Raw genomic sequence first — 21,740 nt, forward strand, 5'->3', positions numbered from 1 at the left:
GGGTTTTATTCCCATTTTATAGCTAAAGATATGGAGACTCAGAAATATTAAATAATAAGGAAGGAAAAAATTACTAAAACTAAATTAAACACCTAGCCAGACTATCTCTCAAAGAAGGAGATAAAGACATTTTCTGACAGACAGAGAGACTCAGAGTTGACCTCCCACATGCCTGCAGTGAAAGAACCGGTAAAGAACGTTCATCAGGAGGAAGAAATGTGAACCCAGAAAAACGTAACAGGAGTCGTGAGTAAAGGAAAAGAATAGTCTGTCTAATTTGGTATTAGTTTTAAAACAAGACATTAAAAACACATTTAACTAAAACGCCAGATGATTACTACATCGAAGAATAGAGGAGAGAAGATTCATTTAAAAAATAACTCATTTTTTAGGTAAGATATAAATAGTAATATACTCCATTATTGTTTAACACGTTGCTCTTAGAAACTGATAAGTTTGTCAGCCATGAGAAAATAATGATGAAGAGGATTTGAATAATCCAACAGGCTTGATCAGCAAATAGACAAATCCCAACACACAGTGGCTCATTGTTAGATTCATGACGCTGAGAACAGTCTTTCTCTTGATAGCAAGATGCCCGAATGGCATGTCAGATTTCCAACCATACAGATCTAAACAATGAGGGAAAGTCTGGTATTTCATTATATGCAATTGTCAATCAACATGCAACAGAAAACAGAAAAATAGAGATCTAGAAGTGAATATCTTACTTGAGAAGACAGATAGAACAGCTCTTTAGTGAAATGTTATGTCAGGATCTGTTGGAATATTACACACAAAGCACAGTCCATGCAGACTAGGTAGGTTTTCTCTGTGACTGTGAGGGCAAAACTCTAAAGAACCCCATGACTTTCATAACTCTCTGCTGACCTTAAAATACAAATAAATAACACACTTAGGAAAGAAAAATGAGAGAACAACACGAAAAGGAAAGATCTCCTTTCTCTCCTCACCTGAAACCCAATCTCTCATCTCAGAAGGATCACTGTCTGTATCCTCTGTCATGCAAAGGAATCGAAGAAAAGAAAAGTATTGGTATATATTAAAGTTTCAAGAGCTCAAAGCAAGAAGACATCAGGACCCCTGCAGAGGCATTCATGTAGTGTGAGCTCCATGTCATCTGCGCCGTCTTCTTTTTTCTTCATCGTGTTTGTCGGGACGTCCTTCTTGGCCCCTCACTCTCCCTGCCTCTCTAGCGAGTCTGTCTGCGTCAGTGCTACCGCCAGTCTCTCTCTTGCTGTCTTCACTTTCCCTTCCTGTTTCCTGATATCCTCCTCAGTCACCAGAAGTTGTTTGCAAAGGAGCTGTGGGATGTACAGACCAGCTCCTGGGATCATCTCTGCCGAATCTGAAGACCGGGCAGGGGTGGGCATGGGACTGGAGTTCAGACCACCTGTGGGCACAGCTGGCAGGGATGCACCTGTGCAACTAGGTGCAAGATTCGGCAGGGCTTTGGCAAAGTCCAAAGGAATTAACAGTTCTCCTGCACTCTGCAGGCCTGCAGACCTTGCAGTCTCTTCTGCCAGCAGAGTTGTTGGGGCTGCTCCAAGGCATCTGACCTCATTGCCAGGATGGGGTGTGATTCTAGTAACTGGCCTCTTGAATATGTAACTGGACATCCTCAAAGGGATGGAGATGCTCAAACCAGGCTTTGGGTTGGATTGGTTTCCACAATCATGTCGCTTCCTCTGTGATGATTTGACCATCATACTTCTTTTTCTCTTACCTTATAAAAATAAATTGTGAAAGTGGAGCAGAGTGATGATTGAAGTCTGCCTTCTCAGGACAGTTATCTCAGATGTCTTGTACTTCTACCCTCCCTCTCTCCCTGTGGGGATTTATCTGACCTGTGCCCTGGGACATCATCAGAGACATTTGGGTCAAGAACAGAAAGCTCGAGGTCAAAACTCAGGACTACTGCAGGTCATTTCTCCTCCATCTTGTAGACATTCTCCTTTATGAGTATGACTTGATTCTCTTTTTGTCCTTGTCACTCTCAACCACAAAAGCCCTGGTGTTCCCTGTCAGGACACATGGTCGCCAGTCTTTTTCTAAATCCCAAATCCTACCATTCTTCTGTACTATATGACTATTCATTTGATTAACCCATTGACCAGTTGGTGTTCATAGCTCCGTTAGAGCTTAAATCAGTAGTGAAATGATCATTCACCCCACTCCTAGTGACTCACTCTCATATCCCAGATGTTTCCATCAACCCAAATAATCTTGTTCAATAATAAATAACTGAGAAAACATATTCACCCACCAGAAATTCCTGATTTCCAGTTTTTACTCAAACACTCATACAGCAGGTACCTGTTCCTCAAGATGGAAGTGATGCCAGGTCTCCATATCCTCACCTCAATTTCTCGTCTCCTTTTTCTATCATTCCTGGATTCCATGGTCAATAATCTCAATAATTCCCTTGGAATGATCCACAATTCCTGACTGCTCATAATATCTGCCTTGTAAAACCTGAAACTCAAAAGATCCCTATTATCTGCGATACCTTAACTACTGCTGGTCTTCTGATAACTGCTGAGAAAAGCATACAATGTGATTATGTTGGTACCACTGTAAATCCAAAATCATCTGCATCGACTGGGAAGCTTCCATAATGCCTGAAAATTTTACTTCCTTTTCATATGTTGGCATATTTACTCCTTGATTTTTCACAAAGTTTCTTTCAAATAGTCCCCACTTTTCTTTTTCCTTCATACATATTCGAGGTCCCTTAACTTGCCTGATGTTTCACAGAGAAATTGCTCTCTCTACTCCTTCCCCTCAGTTGTGAACCACTGAGCAAAGGTCATCTACATCATGTATCTCTGTGGCCTCACCTCCAACCACCTCCTCAGACCACTCCACACTCCATCTGCCCTCACCATTCTCTGGGTATTTCCCTTGTAACGTCACAATGACTCCTTTGTTACCCATCTCAATCGGAACTTCTCATGATTCATCTAACATGATCTTCAAGTGTAAAACTCTTAAATATGTTTGGGTCAACTTAGACATGTGACTCTTATTTGATAACTGTGAACATTAAATCTCAGTACAGAGAATCTATGTCTGAAAAAACTCAACTTAAAAATGGAGATTGTGCTGTAAGTAAGAAGTATACACTGGATTTATGAAACCCAGGAAAAAAATGTAAACTATCTTATTATTAATGTTATATAGACTGCACCCACAAATGATAATATCTTGGTTATAGTGGGTTAAAATATACTATTAAAGTTAGTTTCACCTGTTTGTTTTCATTTTTTGAAATCTGGCTACTAAAAAAATATTAAATTCCATAATATAGAGTGCTTAATGTTACTATTGGACAGCACCAGTGAAGCCATCAGCGAAAATAAAGCCCAGAGAAAGTGGTTAGGGAAATTTTTTCCCTAGAAAAGGAGTCTACACTGGCCCACACTGCAAGATGCAACAAAAACTGTCATACGCGCATGCACACACACACACACACGCCACACTGACAGAATGAAACACACATCCTCCTAGAGTCCCACCACTACTTCTCAAATGGCATGAGGTTGCATTCTTACTTAGTCCTAAGTGAACTAACCTCAAGAAAGAAGTAAGAAGTCAAGGTAATTTACCAGTTAGGAAGATCTAAAACCAGAGACTAAAGATCCAGATATATGGTGAATTTCCTGTCATGGCTTCTGTTATTAATTCAATATGTTATGGAGACTTTTCCAAGGAGGGTTGTTTTAAAACTCCTTTTTTCTTTACTATGTAAAAATACACAGGCTATGTAAAGAAAAATTACTCCAGCCAATCAATGAAAAGGAGATGACAGAACATGAACAACCCTTAAAATAAGTCACTACTGGATTAGAGAGCCAGTCAGGGAACAGCTGACATTGGGTTAATTTGGACTTAATTAGGCTGATTCTGATTTCATGACCGTCATATTGATTGTATTATGCTAGAACCTACAAAACTTCCCAGCCCCCCTACTATTTAACCACCAAGGCCCACCAACCAGACCAGTCCTTGCTGACACATGCCCTGCCTCCATCCCTTCTGACAACACCTGGACAATTTTCCCCAAATCCCACTCTGTCCCTGCGCTCCTCTACCTGCCCCAGGCCAGGGAAGCATTTTCTCCAAAGTTCAGGCCCAGCTCTGGGGATGTCAAGTCTCCCTCGAGTGAAGAAAAGGATCAGAGTGCAGACCCTGTGAGCTGCAGCAATTGGACAAAGACTGGGGTTTGCTGACAGAAAAGAACCTTTAGTGGGCACCGTTACCAGGTCCAAGAAGCCCCAGTGATTCCTCCAGGGAATGTGATGCACGACAGAGCAGGAATGTCTGCATGTGATTTGGCTTGGGAATGCCTGTAGGGTGACATAGGTGACATTGGTAATGCATTCGCCAATGTTGTTCACTCATTTATTCATCGTTTGTCATGGAGTGCTTTCTACATACATCCAGGCAACAGTCTCACCCTCTGGGGCTCACAGGCAGTGTCAGAAGAATTTCTAAATTTTATTTATAATATATAGCTACAGTACTGGTAATACACTAGGTGTTCCAAGCATTTTTCAAACATTAACTCCTTTAATACTCTCCATAAACGTACAAAGTAGGTATGCTGATCATTATTGCCAACTGAGAGATGAAGAAACTGAGGCACCAATCAGGTAAATAACTCAGTCAATACAAATATCTAGGAAGGGATTGAGCTGGAATTTGGACATGAGAAGTTAGCTCCATAGTCTGTGCTCTTAACCACGACATTTACTCTCTAAAGACTTCACATCATGAAAAAATTTGAACAGTTATCCATTTTCTTGGTGCATTGAGTAGTCACACTATTTTATCTGTGTCTGAAAAATAGAATACCTGCGTAGAAACTACTGCACATACACACTCAAATTACATCTACCAATGTCCCCAGTCCCTGAAAATTAATACAGAGAACATTTCAGAATGTTTCTTGCCCAGGTTGGGAGGAATCTGAGGAAATCTCAGTGTTACTGTAAGAAGCTGAGGACAGGCTGGGAGTGGATCTCAGGGGAAAGGTGTCCTCAGGAGTCACCATTGAATGACAACATTGATGGGAGGGTTTCAGCAGTGACTGAATTCAGGATCTGGTGGTATTTTAACCTGGTGCTTATCTTCTGGCTGTGGGTTTATGGTGATGCAGCAGAGGGAGAGGGGATGGTTCACTGTGTTCTTGGGGAAACCAGACCCATGAAAGAGAGGGAATGACGGTTTCCTTAAACAGTGGACTCATGGTGGGAAAAATTCGGCCTGGAAGAGACAGTCGTGTGCCTGGTATAACCAGAAAGAGTTGCCTCTGCTTCAGCCGAAGCAGACAGCCCTTCCTCAAGCACTCATTTTATCTCAATGGGAGGAGGGAGGAGGAAATCATGTAATGCTCTTCTGGATGTGAGACCTGTGATGGTAGAGACTGTGCTAGGAGGTTCTGAAAGGCTGCCCTGAGGCATTTCAGACCTTTGCTGTGACCAGAATGACAAGTGTAAGCACCCCTGCCTAGGTCTGGGAACAGTTAGTGTGTCAAGGAGAAGGCTCCCTGGTGCAGAGACTCACAGGAAGAAGCGAGTTTGACCAGGGAAGGTCAGAAATGTGGCCAGTGTGGCTTGAGGGAGCCTGAGAAGAGAAAGGAGTGAAGAGAGGAGGGTGATTAGGCTGGATCCTGGGACATGGTAGACTGTTACTTTCTGTTCCTCTGTGACAACATTACTCCAAAACCTGCCACCTATAAAGTACAAATACATAACATCTCACAGTGTCTGTTAGCCAAGCATCAGGCATGGCTTAGCCCGGTGCCTCTGCCTCCAAGTCTCTGTGAAGCAGGGGCTGTGGTCTCAACAGGTCTCAAATGGGGGAGGATTCCCACCCAAGATCACTCACATGGGTTTTGTCAGGATCCATTTGGACTGAGAGTGTGAGCTCCTGTCTGTCTGTTGGCTGGACACTCCCTCAGTTCTCTCCTATGGAGCCTCTACATAGTGCAACTGAAAACATCAGCACTTGCTCTCCCAGTTCTGGTGATTTGACAGAGAGCGAGAGAGAGAGAGAGAGAGAGAGATGGAAACAGAATGAGGGAGGTAAGTAGGGAACCTAATTAAGCCAGTAATTGGGAGGTGACAGACGTTTTGTAATTAAAACTTGGAAGTGACATCCCATCACCTTGGCTGTGTTCTGTTGTTCAGAAGCCAGATACTCACCACTTAGTGGTGACACAAGGATGTGCACTCCAGGAGGCAGGGAGCATTGGGAACATTGTGGAGGCTCCCACCACATAGGCCAACATGAGGCTCTTGGGACTGATTCTGAGTAAAACAGGGGACCATGGAAGGTTTAATGCCAGTGGATCACAATGTCTGAATTTCCTCTAATTTCAGTGCCTTCAGGATGCAGACCTGAAAATGAGGCTCAGAGCGGCAGTGACTTACCAAATATCACACATCTGGGACCTAGAGAAGTTCTGACTGGTATTCTATGTGATGTCCTACTCCTTGTACTTCATCCATCTCTAAGTGTGTGCATTAGACACATGTGACACCAGCCCACAGGTGTTGTACGTATTATCACATATACACCTGATGAGGTCCCTAGGAAGCTGTTTTTAGCCCAATCCTCATTGTGCAGCTTGGGAGACTGGGGAGATCTTGAGAGGCACAGCAGCTTTTCCAGGACACAGAACTGGTAGGAAAAAAGAGGTCTGACCTCAGCTCACACCCAGAAATAATGCTTCACAGTCTATCTGGGCACCCCTGAGTCTAGTCAAGTTGACACCTAAAGTTAACCATCACATCATGGCTCTATCCTACCAAGACCAACAGAGATATCACAACATGACCTATGTCATTTAAATTTTCCAGCACACATATTACAGAAAGTAAATACAAACAGATGAAACTCGATTTTATAACATTTTTATTTAACCCAAGAAATATAATTATTATCATTTCAAAATGTAGTCCACATCAGTACAAAGAACAAGATACTCAGGTTTTCCACCCACTGGGTCTTACTGGTGAATTTTGATGAATACTGGCTCCTCATATATCTTAATATGATCCAATATATAATTTTCTCCTATCTATTTGAGTTTTATTGTATCAAATGGAAATCATTTTCTTCTTATTGTCAAACTGCTCTGCTATCTCTTTTTTAAAAAAATTCTAGTTATATTGTGTTTATGTTAGAAGTGAAATTAAGAATTTAAGGAGTTAAGAAGGCATTGATTCCAGCAAAAGGCTGGTTAACTAAAATGGAAGACGGTTCAAGAGCAAATCTCCCAAGAAAACCATAGGGTCAATGACATTGGAAAATTCAGGGTAGAATTAGAAGACACATGGACTGTGATTACAAGGGGAGTAGACAGAACGTGGGGAGGAATAGATATCAGAAGTGAAAATACACAAGCATGTTCCAAGTTGATGAAAGACATCAATCCACAGATTCAATTGATTCAAGATTCCCTAAGCAGAGTGACTACACAGGGAATATTAATGAACCAAACCTTGGTCTAAAAACCAAAGTTAATGTAAGGGATTTTAGGGACTATAGAGGCCAAATAAGCAATAAAACGTCCAATTGGTGATTTCTAACCATAAAGAAAATGAGATAGACATCAACAGAGCAGCATTTTTAAAATGCTAAAAGAAATCTCACGTCAAACCAGAATTCTACACCCAGCAGCAATAGTGCTCCAAATAAAGATGTTCTAGAAAAACTTAAAGTGAAACTTTTCATTGTTAGTAGCCTTGAATTAGACAAAATACTGCAGTGAGTTATCACATCCAAAGGAATATGATCCCAGGTTAAAAACCAGGAATGCAAGAAGGACTGAAGAGGAAAGGAAAGGATAATTTATAATTTATAAATAAATATAAATGAATTTTATTTTGTGAAGTAATTCTAGAAATCTCTCATAGGGATTAAAATATATATAGAATAAAATGCATGAAAACAGTAATACAAATGTCAGGAAGCTTAAAAATAGAATTGAAAGTGTTGAAGGTATTAGCATTTGGGGGAGGAGGTAAAAGTAATTATTCATATTAGACTGTGTTAAGGATTCAGGATTTAAACATTAGTGCAATTAAACAAAGATTTTTATGTGATTTCAACGAGTAAGTTTATAGAGGAAATAATGGAATAATAAATGAGTTAAATCAACATCAGTGAAGTAAAGAGAGTAAAGGAACATTAATTATTCAGGTCAAAGGGAAGGGAAAGAGTAAGACAGTTGAAATAATAACAAGTTTACTGGAAATTACCTGAGATGTAAATGCACAAAATACTAAATTCTTTTTAATGGCTGTGTGATGTATTCTAGAGACTTGTTAATAAATATTGTGGACATTCTTTATTGATAAACGTTTACACAGTCTCTAATTTTTCCTATTAAACCATAAGTTGTATGGATATTTTTGTACATATAAACTTCCATTCCTATTTTTACAGAAGGTATCCAGTGGAAGAAAAAGGAAATATTAAAATGTTGATAGAAACTGCAAATACCACCTCCCCACACAATTGTATTAAATGTTTTTATCTACTAACAGTATCTGACAGTGTCAATAACCCCACATTTTTGTGTTTAGACATAAAGCTTTAGGAATCTCTCAAATCCCATTGATAAGAGACAGGATGTCTCCCCTGGATTATCCACTGATTGGATTATCCACTCCCTTCCTCCATAAAAGGGGAATCAGAGGCAGAAGTCACTGCATTTTCCAGCAATCCACGGGCTGTCTGCACATCAGGAGTGGGGTCAGCAGGACAACTCTGCAGCCATGGAGGAACCTGCATCGGCCTGTTTTCCAAGCCAGCCTATTCTGGTGAGTGTGGAATCCATATGGACGGCAAGAGTGTCCATTTGTACACTTTGTCCTTCTGTGAAACCTCTTTAATTGAGCAGGCAGTAGCTCTTAAAACAAGAAGATACCTTACTGAAAGTTGTTTCCTAGGTGTTAATGTTTGTTAAGTAATGATCAAGGTGTTGTACTTTTCTGCATAGGGAGCTTTCTTGGGATAATAGGCCAGACATTTGTTTTGTTTTGTTTTTAACCAACAACATCACTGGGAAGTGGAAGTAATATTCAGCTCTGCACTGTGTACATTGCTCCCGTCTCTGGAAAATTTTTTACCCACAATGTGATTGGTCTTTTTTAAAAAATATTCAGTTCTGTGCTCAAATATCACCTCATCAGTTAGTCCTTCCCTAATCTCTTCATCATCAATAATTGTAGGTGGGCGGCCCCATGCCGTAGCCGTTAAGTGCACACGCTCCTCTGCTGGTGGCCTGGGTTCAGATCCTGGGCAGGCACTGAGGCACCACTTGTCAGGCAAAGCTGTGGTGGCATCCCATATAAAGTTGAGGAAGATGGGAACTGATGATAGCAGAGGGCCAGTCTTCCTCAGGAAAAAAAAAATGAGGAGGATTGGCATAGATGTTAGCTCAGGGCTGATCTTCCTCACAAAATAAATAAATAAATGAAACAATTGTAGGTAATTTCTTTCCCTTTATCCCTCCTTGCTGTTCTTCCTCCATCACTCCCTGTGTCTCTGTATCTCTGTGTAGCCCTTACTGTTTATTACAGGATCTAATTATACCTAACACTATATTACACATTGATTAGTCCCTTTATTAACTCATTCCTTTCTCCAAGGTTAAAAAAAACAGGGGCAGTGACTTTTAAGTTAAATTCTGGATCATGGGTTTTAGTACATAACTTGGCTTATAGTAGGTGCTCTATAAATGGGAGGATCAACTAATTTTCCCTCCAAACTGGGACATGTTGGAGAATGAAAGGGATGGTATTAATGATTATGGCAGGACAACAGGGATGAAGTGAGATTTATGACTTCACTTGTAAAAAGTATCTGAGGGGGCCGTCCCAGTGGCGCAAGGGATTAAGTGCACACGCTCTGCTGAGGTGGCCGAGGGTCTGCCGGTTCGGATCCCGGGCTTGCACCAAGGCACTGCTTGTCAAGCCATGCTGTGGCGGCGTCCCATATAAAGGAGAGCAAGATGTGCATGGATGTTAGCCCAGGGCCAGTCTTCCTCAGCAAAAAAAAGAGAGGATTGGCAGATGTTAGCTCAGGGCCGCTCTTCCTCACACACACACACACACACACAAAAAGTATCTGAAGACAGAAATGAGAGATTGTAAAGGAAGGGTGCACTGATTAGGTTTACATTTTAAATAGATTATTGTGGCTAGAGTCTTATAATGGATTACAGACAGAAAGGATTTGCAATATTAGTGATAACTTATTGCAGTACACCACAAAACAGATTCTATCCTTGTATGACTGCAGTCAAGTGAATTTGTTTGAAAATTTTAGAGAGTATTTTTTGGAGTTCGAAAAATTTCTTTCGATAAATATATTGTGCACTCTCTAAGGGCAAAGCAATGAGTGAATACGGCAGTGTAAAACATTACAGTTCACATCAGTCTTCACTTCATGGAGTATCCAATTTAGTGAGAAAAACACTATGAGAGAAATAGATGATAATACACTTACAATTAAAAATTTTAAAAATTAACAGAGAAAATGTGACATTACTTTAGATGGCTGGATCAGGAAAGGTCACTCTGTGGAAATGGTATTTTGTAGGAATCTGAAAGGTGCTCAAGAATTATTCAAAAGTGCAGAATCTTTGGGTGGATTCAGGAGGGTCGACGGATGGTTCATTGATGTACCAGTGTGGGGTGGCAGGGTGTCCAAAATGACACTCAGGTGTAGACAGGATATCAGTACCAACAAGTGAGATTAGGGGACCCTGAGATATGGGTGATTATTTGGAGAACTGGTTGGTTTGTCTTGGGACCTGCTCACTGTGAGCTGAGTCATCGAGTTATCACTGATGTGGTGAGTGGGCAGATGAGTATTTTGGTCTCAGGGTTGAAGCCAGATCTGTGCTAATTCTATGGGCATTTCTAGTTCACTAATGGTATTTGAAGCCAGGGAAATGGATGGGATGACCTAGCTAGAAGAGGGTGTGGATGTGGAACAAATGTGAGAGCAGGATTGACTTCTAAGAAGCATCAATTGTTGTGTTAAATCAGATGGTGGAGCCCAGATTAACAGGGAGGAGTAGGAGGAGAGAGGAAGAGTCAGGGGAGGAAAAATGGTTATTTACAGTGGATAGAACTGTGGGATGGGAATATGGTATGTGTGAGTTATTTACTTATGAACAGGAGAATATTTGAGTGATGATGGGACGTGGGTGTGCAAGTGAAGTGAGCATCAAATTGCTGAGAGGAATGTGATTTCATTAGAGATGAGGCACTAAATTACTATGCTCTGGGCACACAAGCATCTAGTTTTCATAGTCCTTTCTGCCCTTGACTCATATCAGCTTGATGTCCCAGGATGTAGTTCTCAGTGTGTGGTGCCTGTGCCAGCAGCATCAGCAGCATCCCGGAACACTTAGAAGTGCAAATTCTTAGCCCTCCCCAGGCCTCCTTGGGTGGAGGTCCAGCAATCTGGGTTTTAAAAACCCTCCAAATGATTGTGATGCACAGGGCAGTTTAAGAGATATTTCTCCAGGATACAGGAGGGTGGAAGATCCAAATGAGGTGAGAACATTCTCCATGGCTGGCAGTCTGCATCCCCCATTTTATTCAAATTTCACATTTCATTTTGTTTTCACAGGGGAAGCTCAAAAGAAATATGATGCCACAGACTTCAGAGAAGAAAAGACAGGTCCATTTATCCAAGACCAAGATGAGACATCGTGAAAGGTCTGCACTATAATACTCACCAGCTGCATTTTTAAGAGGCCAGCTACAAGGATGACTTCCTACCCTGGCACTGAGGTCAGGTACAGTCAAGGGGAGGAGACCTTGCAGAAGTCCCAGTAAGTCTGCGCACACAGGAGACTGCAGGGACTCCAGGCCTGCAGCAGTGAAGGAGAACTTTTAAGTACTTTTGATATCACAAATACCTTAAATATAATTGCACCAGGTGGTCCAGGTGAATCCCTGGGCTGTGCTGGTGCTGGGTCTCGAAACCCCAGCCTCAATCCCACGGCCACACAGTCTTCAGACTGGGCAGAGACGATCCCAGGAGTGGGTCTCGGTCTCCTCCAGCCACTCTACAGACAGCCCGTAACTTATGGAGACATCCGCAGACAGAGTCAGAAAGTGAAAAAAGCAAGGGAGAGAGGGGTTGAGGCCCTGAGGGCAGCCAGGTTTGCCAGGGAGGCAGAGAGAGCAAGGAGCCAAGAATGATGTTCTGATACCTGATGGAAAATAGGAGAAGGTCATGCTGAAGAAGCCAAGAAGTGTGGCCCTGGGGAAGTCGTTCCCCATGAACAGCCCCCAGTTTCACTCGCCTCATTTAATGTCAACCCCACTTCTTGCTCTGGACTGTGATGCTTTGTCATTTTATAATTGTACTTCATTAAACTCTTTTGAGAGACATAAATGTGAAGAGTAGACAGTTGTGTGGGTGAAAGATCGGGTTTCATGTGACAGGAAAGAAGATCTTTACTTGTCATTGTATACTGCAATTTCTGCTTACCATGATACTTATTCACTTTTATATTAAAGGTAATTTGGCTAAGGGTTCATTTAGTGTTTTTAGTTATATATTTTTTTAGAATAAGTGCACTCACGAAAAGATGATACTTAATGTAAAGAGATTATTTTTTAAATTTAAACTAATTTGATTCTATAAAGTCTTACTTTACCTAAGCTTGCTTTTATAGCTCATTCTAACATAAGTTGTATCTTTTTTTTTCCAAATACTAACTCAAATACAAGACGTTTTTATATAATTTAATTAGCCCTTCGACTACCGGTTACAGCCTTATCTGTTACCTAAAATTACCTCGGTAATTTTTTAAAATAAAGTTCACCTTTGATTCTTAACAAGGAAAATGTTGTCTGGGAGCATTTTGTCTTTGGGATGCTTGTCTTCCTACATATCGAGATGATGGGTGCATTGCAACAGAATGCTTGGGAAATCAACGCAATTGTTCAAACCTAGTAGGAAATAACTCTGTTCTCCTGTTATCGGGTCGCTTCTCGAAAAACTATGGATGAATACAGCTCTGCCTTCCTGTCCCACGTTCTGTCCTTTCTGTCATTATTTTTCACGTATGTGTTGCTTTTCTTGTTCACGTTCTCTCTCTTCTGCTGTCTGCTATTCTCTTACCATAAATATCCATTGTTAACCAAGAGAATAAAATAAAAACTATATTTAAAAATAGTAAAATGAATGGAGTTAATCAATATGGTAAAAGAATCTGGTGAAATATCAGTGACTTCATGTATTGGGCCAGAAAAGAACATCTGTTTTCACCTGTTTACCTACTGAATTAAGCCAAATACATATAAGTCTGTGGGCTTCTAGATTGAGGAACTTTTAGGGGGTGGGTGGAAGGAGAGAGAAACATAGCATCCTCAGTGCAGACTCACAGGCCCTCTTTTGGAAATAGTTTTAACTATTAAAAACTCTCCGAACCTCCCGTTCTCCTAGTGATTTGGATACTTATTCTGTATGTGCTCCCTTTTCCTTCGAAAATGAACTAGGATTCCAGTGATCTGGCCTGCTAGCCAGATGATTGAGAGGAAACCCTGGGAGCCATTTGTGATGGTTCTCAACCACCCTTGTATATTAGAATCATTTGACAAGTTAAACTATATAGACAATAGGGCTCTAACCTCAGAGATTCTGATTCATCAGAGACCCAGGTATAAGTACATTTTGTACAGCCTTCCAAGTGTTTCTAATGTATGGTCAAGTTTGAGAATCACCAAGCATGAAAAGATATTAAAATATTAGAAAGGATTTCAAACCTTTAAAGAGAGTGTTGCATTCCCATTTCCACACCGATTTGAGAGCCTCACTAAGTCAGAGCAAATCCATTTACTGTTATTCCGATAATTTGTGAAATTCAGCTAGTAAAACACACACTAGAATGGCGATGTGGACATTTTCTTTATACCACAGAGATCTGGGCTTCATAGAAATATGTGTATTTAACTTGGGCAGCCAAGACTTTGAGTGGCTGATAGTTCATGTGACCATGATGTTGACTTAAAGCTAATTATGCATTTATAGATGGTTAGTACAATTTGTCAGTAGTTTTCTCAGGACAAGTCAATATGTAAAAATCAAAATCGGTTATAAGAGATTTAGTATCTGAATTGACCACTTGAGGGATATTTTCTGGCATTCAACACATTTAGTATTAAAGAAAGGCATGCTCAACGAGATTCAGAAAAAAAGGAAATTTTTTACTGCCATGACATATGAGTTAATAAAACATATAAAGCTGCATTAATTAAAAATGTTGTTCCTGTTAGGGAAATAAGAAAATAGGTGAAATGAAGAAAGCAGAGAGTGTAAGAACTAAATTCATGTGTGTGTGGGATGCCCAGCTCCAGGGCTGCAGTAGGGCTAATGGTCACTTCCCCACCCAATTCACGAAAAAATTGCAAAATAGTACACAGAATTTATATACACACCTCACCATGTTTTACTTATCACATTGCATTTTGAAAAGGAGCATTTTAAATTAGCGGGTATCTAACGAATAAATAGAGCTGGTACATTTAGGTTCATATTTGGAAAAAATATCTACCACACAACATATTCAAAAATGTTGTGAGAGTCTTAAGTATATTCTATGTCTGCCCCTTTTCATGCCCAGTCCACAAGATGATGACGGTATGAAACTCACCTGGACTTCACAGTCTCTGGAAAATTTATTTTTGCCAAGTTGAGAAGAATTAGGGTTGATTTCTAAGAATGAAAAAAAGAAGAGAAGCTGGAGAGAGTTACTTCCTCAAGGTCAGGAACTATTTGACCTTACAAGATGAAAAAAAGTCTCCCCATTTTTCTTCTCAGATTCCTGTTGCATCAAGTATCTAAACGTGAGACAGCATCAAGTTTCCTAAAAAAGAAAAAAACAAACAAATGTTTTGGAGACCCAGGGAAACAGAGTAGCATTAATGAAGAATGTTTACCTTCAAAAGTTCCTGAATATTTCTCTCAAACTCCTTATACCATCTCTATAGACTATTCCCTATACTAGCCATGGTCCCTGTTTTATTATATAAAACAATGTAACCTATCACCAGCATTGGTGGGCAAGAATTCTTGACATGATTTTTATGATGTGTCCCCTGCCACCTTTTTTGACTATTGTTATAGGTTGGGCTAAGACACCGGTTCTCAAACTCTGGTGTGCATCAGCACTGTCTGGAGGGCTTGTTCAAACACGCTGCTGGGTCCCATCCCCACAGATTTCAATTCAGTAGGTCTGGGGTGGGGCCTGAAAATTTGCATTCCTGACAAATTCCCAAACATTCCACTCTCCTGGCTGACACGGATGCTTCTGCTTCTGAAGCAAAGACAACTCTTACCCAGCTTCATTAGTTTCTTCTCCTACCTGAAAGTGAAAATATCCAGTTATCAACTTGCACTCATTTCCTGACAGGACCATTTACAGAAGAAACCCTTGCTTCCTTAGCTTTCCTCAAAGCCACGTGGCATAAGGCCAGACCCTTCAATAGGCCCCTTCTAGCATCTTCTTACTGAGACACCGAAGCTTCCCAATGGGAGGTGCACTTTGCTGCAGCACATTAATAAACCTAACACTTTGGACGTCATATGCATTCCTGGTGGTCCGCAGGCACTGGGCTTTATCAATACTTACCCGTGCGTTCTTCCTCTTCACGTGTGAAGTTTGACTTTCCATTACTTGGAGCCAAACCAGGTTGAGGGGTACGAAGGTAGCTTCCAATTGGATAGGTCCAATAATTTTGGGGTGGTCAGTCAGTGGCATTCATCCTCATCTGTGGAATGGAGCAAACAGTTCATAATCAAACCAGCTGAATGTATACGCTGCAACTATCCATTGGCAGTGGTGCCCAAGACGATTCTGTGGACTGACAGCATCAGAAATATTTAGAGATAATTGTTGAAAATATAAATCCCAAAGTAAATCTCAGACCCAGTAAAGCAAATTTCAGAGAATTTGGGACTCAGAATCTGATGTTTTCAGAAAAACCCTGGGTGATTTCATTCAGCATACAGGTTTGGGAGCCACTGATAAGGACAGCTGGACTGAAGAGATAAGAGATTTTCCTAAGATATTAAGAGCTTAAAAATTATCTGAGTGTATGTTCTTTGGGAGAATTCTTAGCAGTAACAGCCTGCTGTGCACAGAGGCAATAATTCTCCAGTATCATAGAGAGAATCAAAATGGGAGTAGAAGACTAACCTGTTCATACAATGTCCACATCTAGGACAGGGACTGGATAAATGGGAAAAGTCAACTGTTATGCTGTCACGATTCCCATTTGTTTCCTGGGTTTTAATTTGATAATGTGCACAGACTTCTCTATCTGCTTAGTAACGTTTCCAACTATGGATGGCCTTGGGCTTTGATTGAAAACCCTCGTCTATTAGGCTGTTATTGCAGAATGAGTTAAGACTCTAAGGTGTTGACTACTTTCAACATTCACTGTTATTTTTTTAAAGCAACCAATAAAAGAGAAAAATCAATTGTAGGCCTGGTGTCACATTTCGGTTCTATGACCTATTTTCTTCCTGGCATCTTTGCTCACTTCGGTAGGTTTTCTCTAGAATTTCACGTCATATTCTAAGGACCTGGTTCAATTTTGCTGCAACTAACTCTGTTCTGATTTTTGAAGGCTGTTACTCTATTTGGACTTACCGTTGCAATCTTCTGTGCCGTTTGTAAAATTCTCCCTTCCGGGACATGATATAAATCCTGTGTCAGTGGTAGATCGATAACCCTTTGTGATGTTATTGCACGTTGCATTTGGGGGACAAGTAGTGGAGACATTTTCACAGTCACAAAAACCGTTAGAGTGGAGGAGAGGATAGGAACTCTGTTTAGACCCTGGGCTGCCTCAAGTCAACTTGAGTCTTGGTTACTTGAATCCTTTTATGTGCTGAGTGTGAGACTCGGCAAGTGGTACTCACTTTGTAAACATTTGTTCAATGGATGATCAATGAACACGACTGGTGATGCCAGCTTATGTTATTAGAAAAAAAAATTTTCTTTCAGCAGGGACTCAAACTCTTTTGGAAAACATTGGAGAAATCCTCTTGAACTGTCCTACTCAAGGTGTGGTCTCTGGACCAGCAGCATCAGCATCACCCAGGAGCTTGTTAAAAATGCAAATTTCCTGGCTCCACCCCAGCCCTACTGAATCTAAGTCTGGGTCCTGGGCTAGGAATCTTTTTGAACAAGCTCCCCAGGGGATGACGATGATGCTCAGGCTTGAGAACCTCTGCATCTCGGCTGCTTCTAGGATAAAAGAGTTCTCTGATGAAAACCCTAAGAATTTTTAATAAGACTTGATTTAGAATTTCTTGACCTTTATTTCATTCTTTTATGACAACTCAGTGAGGTGTCGTGAGTCACCCTGTCACTATTTAAAGCCATGGTTTCCATCAGCCAGAATTCCCAGGTTCATATTGGACTTCTTACACCTCAGATTGTTTCCAACACCAGTTCTATTTCTAGTTCTTCCTTCTTTATCACCTCACCAAACCTATGACTCATTTTCTCTCTCCTCATGAAGCTTTCTCTCTAATCCCCTCCATCTCCTCTCCTTTTCCCAAGATCCAAGTCCTTTTCATATCTTCTTATCCATTGTCCTATCTCACACCCTTTCTCCATCATCTCTGGAAGCAGATGGCTATGATTCAGAGGGCAGATTTATTTGTATAAGATTTAATTTTTAAATTACTTTTAATTTCATTAGTTGTGATATTGAAACTTTTGTATTTAAGCCAAATGAGATAAAATTATAAATCAAGAGATTTATCCTCTAACATATGATAAAGTAAATAAAAAAATTTAAAATTGTGTCGCAAACCATGCGTCCAAATTGTTCACCTGGGAGATTATGTACTCCTTTCAATAAATACACTCCATATAATATATTTTAATTCTTTTCTCTTCCTTTTTTTTGGTCTTCTTCCTTTTTTGGCCCCTCTTCACACCTATACATTTTGTCCTTAGACACTATTACTGAGAAAGACAAGAAAATTCACCTCATTTTCACTTTTTCTTCCAAATGGTATTTTTGAAAAGAAATAAAAGACATACCATCTTCAACTGAAGAAGATGCACCACTTTGAATACCATTTTGTATGATTTCTGACATTTCACTTTGAACAACCACTTGGGGAAAGGATGAAATGATCTGTGTCCATTGAGCCGCTATGTAAGCCCTGGGTCCTGAACTCACTAATGCATTGCTTCTGCAGGCCTCTGAAGAAGTGTTCTTCATTGCTGGTGTGCATAGAGAAGTAATCTGATTTCCAACATTATGATCAGTGTTTGAGTTGGAGGAAATAGGAACAACAGTTATTGTGCACTTATTCTGGCGAGTACTGAAATAGGCAGTTTACTGGAGTTATCTTACTTAATCATTGAAGCAGGCCTCTTCGTACAGTAACTCTTCTTTTATTTTTTTTTGAGGAAGATCAGCCCTGAGCTAACATCCATGCTAATCGTCCTCTTTTTGCTGAGGAAGACCGGCTCTGAGCTAACATCTATTTCCAATCCTTCCTCCTTTTTTTCTCCCAAAGCCCCAGTAGATAGTTGCATGTCATAGTAGCACATCCTTCTAGTTGCTGTATGTGGGGCACGGCCTCAGCATGGCCAGACAAGCGGTGCGTTGGTGCGTGCTGGGATCCGAACCCGGGCAGCCAGTAGTGGAGTGCACACACTCAACCGCTAAGCCACAGGGCCGGCCCTCATACAGTAACTCTTAAGGTCATTTTACTGACCAGGAAAATGAGATTCAAAGAAGAGAAGTCACTTGCCCATGGTCTCCCAGCTAGTAGATTGCAGGACGGATAGAGTCTGGCATACTAGGGAAATATATTCACAGGGGCTATTACAGCACACTGCTTCAGTGTGCACGCGCATCATTGTGGACACACAACAGCAGTTGTAATGGGGTCTCATTTTAGGTTTTCCCAGGAGAAACTACTGATGGATAATTCTGGTCTTTAGATTCCATGTAATTTTCAAATTATGTACAAATATTTTGCACCCTCTTATCTTCCTTAACAGCTATAAATCCATATCCTTTCTGAATCTAAATCAGCTTCCATTTTAGCAAGTAAAGTAATACTCAAATGCAAATATCGTAGATTTACATTCCAATGAAAACCTATACATGCTCATTTGATTAAGGTGTTATTTTTAGGGGAAAAAGGAAGTATATTCAAGTAGACAAAAGAGCCATATATATTCTGCAAAATATTGCAAAAATTTTACCTATTGTAGATGCCCCTCTATGGCCGCAGGAAGTGAAGAAACAATGAGATTACTCTCTTATGGTTATAAAGAATGAGTATCAGAAGCATTTGAAGGGTCATTATTTTTACATAATGGAAACAATTGACAAAATGTCATTTTGTATTATTTTCTAATAAAGTTATTTATTAACAAGGGAGTGAAGCATTCTGCCTTATCTCATTTTGCAATTAAGAATCTAGTTAAATGTAGCTTTGATTAAAATAACGTCTATCATTACTAAGCATTTATCACACATAAGGCATCCCACGAAATGTTGTGCAGATGTTCTATTTATTTTATTGCATTTCCTCAAAATAGTCGTATCTTGTACAGATTATCATTCCCATTTCAAGTTGAGGAAGAAGCAACCTAGAGAGGTTCCATACTCCCCCAAGGTCATCTGTTGGTATCTATGGGAGCAGAGGTTCAAGTACATTTGTCTAACTGTAGATCAAATAGCATTGGCCTCCATTCTCTGTGTGATATTCTCTTCATTACTTAAGAAGTTCACTTACCATCTCTATGCCACACTTTCTCCATCGGAAACAGGTTGAGGACAAGGTTTGTCTTTCTTACCTCCAAATGGTTGTAGGACAATATAAAATCACACACAGGGGCTGTGTTGAAAACCCAGTGCTGTAGAAATGCAAGAGGTACTAACCACTTCCTTCACCATCAACAAACCTTGGGTTGAACACTTTTGAATCTCAATGAAAGCAAGAAAGCAGTAGAGTCCTGAGAGGGAAGAAAGATAATTTAGGTTAATAACTGGCATCCACAAATGCCCTCTGGGTCTTGGAGTCGGCCTGGGGCTGACCTTTTTTGCCATCCTGCACATTGCAGAGTTCAGTACTGTCTCTTAGTTTCGGCCAAACCAGGTGCAGAAGTTCAATTAGGGAAATATAGTGTGCCACTGGCATAACTCCAAGATTTACACTCTAGCCAATGGCCTTTCACATTTTTGATGGTGGAGAGACCATTATAAGAGTGGATAATTGGCCCTTGGGAATCAGATTCGATGTCTATTAAGGGACTGTTTCCTAGGAGTTTCATTCTTTAGAAACTAAAGTATTGCCAAAAAAAAAAAAAAAAGGAAAACACGAAAGTTGGACAGAAACTCAAGAGTGAAACAGAGTCAACAATTAGAGGTGTATTCTTATTTAGTTGGGATTGTCACCAATGTCACATTTTAATGACATAGGATTTTAAGATGCATGTAAGATTAAGACTGGTGGCTAGTACTTGTGAAGTCTCAATTTTATGATGCAATCTTTGCCATTATTATTCCCTTGACATTTTCCCTCCCCTCACCTTTACCTCGACACAAACATATACACACACACACAACCACCACCACTAACATCAACAACAAGGGTGCATGGATGACATAGGATGGATAAAGCGATGCTGCAGCTTAGCAGACTAAAAGAAGATGGAGATTATAATAGTGATCTGAAGACAACTGTCTTTTAGGTTCAGCAGTTTATCTGCAGGCTTGAACTGCACGTTAGATCATTTTCTCCTTGGAGAGGGAATAAGCTGTTTAAGCCCTTACCCCAGAAAAGCAGCACTCCTCTTGTAGCCAGAGATTTGAGAGCTGTTTCCTGACAAAAGTCAGAGACACACCTGATCCCTTGTTTCTCCCACCTGTTTCATTAGAATCTTCAGCGATTATGGTCTAGTCATGTAAAACAATACACAATTTTCCTTATTACCAAAATTGCATGATCATTTTAGTAGAAAATCAGGTAAGCAAAGAGAGACAAAAATGAAAACTGAGTCAACTGTAAGTTCATCTTTCAAAGATATTCATCTTTCAAAGATATTCCCTATTAATATTTTGGTGCTTTGTCTTCCAGCCAATTTTCCTCTTATGTATATAAACATAAAAATTTCATTTCACAACGTTGGTATCCTATAATAGCTAAACTTAGTTTTTGCTCAAAAATAGACTCCGATTTGATTTTTAATGACTAGATTACTTAATTGAAATTTATTATAATATCTTTAACCAGCATCCTATCAATAGACACTTAAGAGTTTGGAAAATTTTCGATATTATAAATAAGGTTACATGGAAGGTCTTCTTTGGTTCATCATGAATTGGACAAGGTCCCATTGTTCTCAGACATCAGTGGGGAAGGACAAGTTGGACCTGATTCCAATCATCTTGTGATGGCCTTTTCCCCAGTTAAGGACTCTTGAATCACAAATATCTCCGTGATTTCCAGCCTAATAGTTAGGGCTCTGCATACCATTATCTCTGTCTCCTCAAACAGCCCAACAGCTTCACCAGCTCCTGTGGCCCCAGAAAAACCACAGTGACACCAGGGACCTCTGCTACAGCAACCAATTTTTCTAGAAATCACTCCAACCTGGAAGGAAGAGAATAAATCCCCCTTTTTCTGCCTCT

At 40.3% G+C, this 21,740-nt stretch overlaps 1 long non-coding RNA gene and 2 pseudogenes across 2 annotated transcripts; 1 reads left to right on the plus strand and 2 right to left on the minus strand.

Moving 5' to 3' along the window:
• Positions 1-1,012: 1,012 nt before the first annotated feature.
• Positions 1,013-1,733, minus strand: LOC147911396 (methyl-CpG-binding domain protein 3-like 1; annotated as a pseudogene).
• Positions 1,734-8,618: 6,885 nt separating this feature from the next.
• On the plus strand, positions 8,619-13,423 carry LOC147911397 (methyl-CpG-binding domain protein 3-like 3; annotated as a pseudogene). Its single transcript, XR_015551017.1, has 2 exons — positions 8,619-8,855; positions 11,680-13,423. The product of XR_015551017.1 is annotated as a methyl-CpG-binding domain protein 3-like 3 (transcript).
• Positions 13,424-14,593: 1,170 nt separating this feature from the next.
• LOC147911398 (uncharacterized) lies at positions 14,594-21,146 on the minus strand. The gene is made up of 4 exons (XR_015551018.1): positions 20,883-21,146; positions 19,843-20,062; positions 15,695-15,833; positions 14,594-14,929 (listed from the first exon to the last, which is right to left on the minus strand). It is a non-coding gene; the product is annotated as an uncharacterized LOC147911398 (long non-coding RNA).
• Positions 21,147-21,740: the final 594 nt, after the last annotated feature.

Source organism: Ceratotherium simum, unplaced genomic scaffold, assembly GCF_057802395.1.
Source record: "Ceratotherium simum simum isolate JZ-2026a unplaced genomic scaffold, ASM5780239v1 HiC_scaffold_43, whole genome shotgun sequence".
NCBI classification, from domain to species: Eukaryota; Metazoa; Chordata; class Mammalia; order Perissodactyla; family Rhinocerotidae; genus Ceratotherium; species Ceratotherium simum.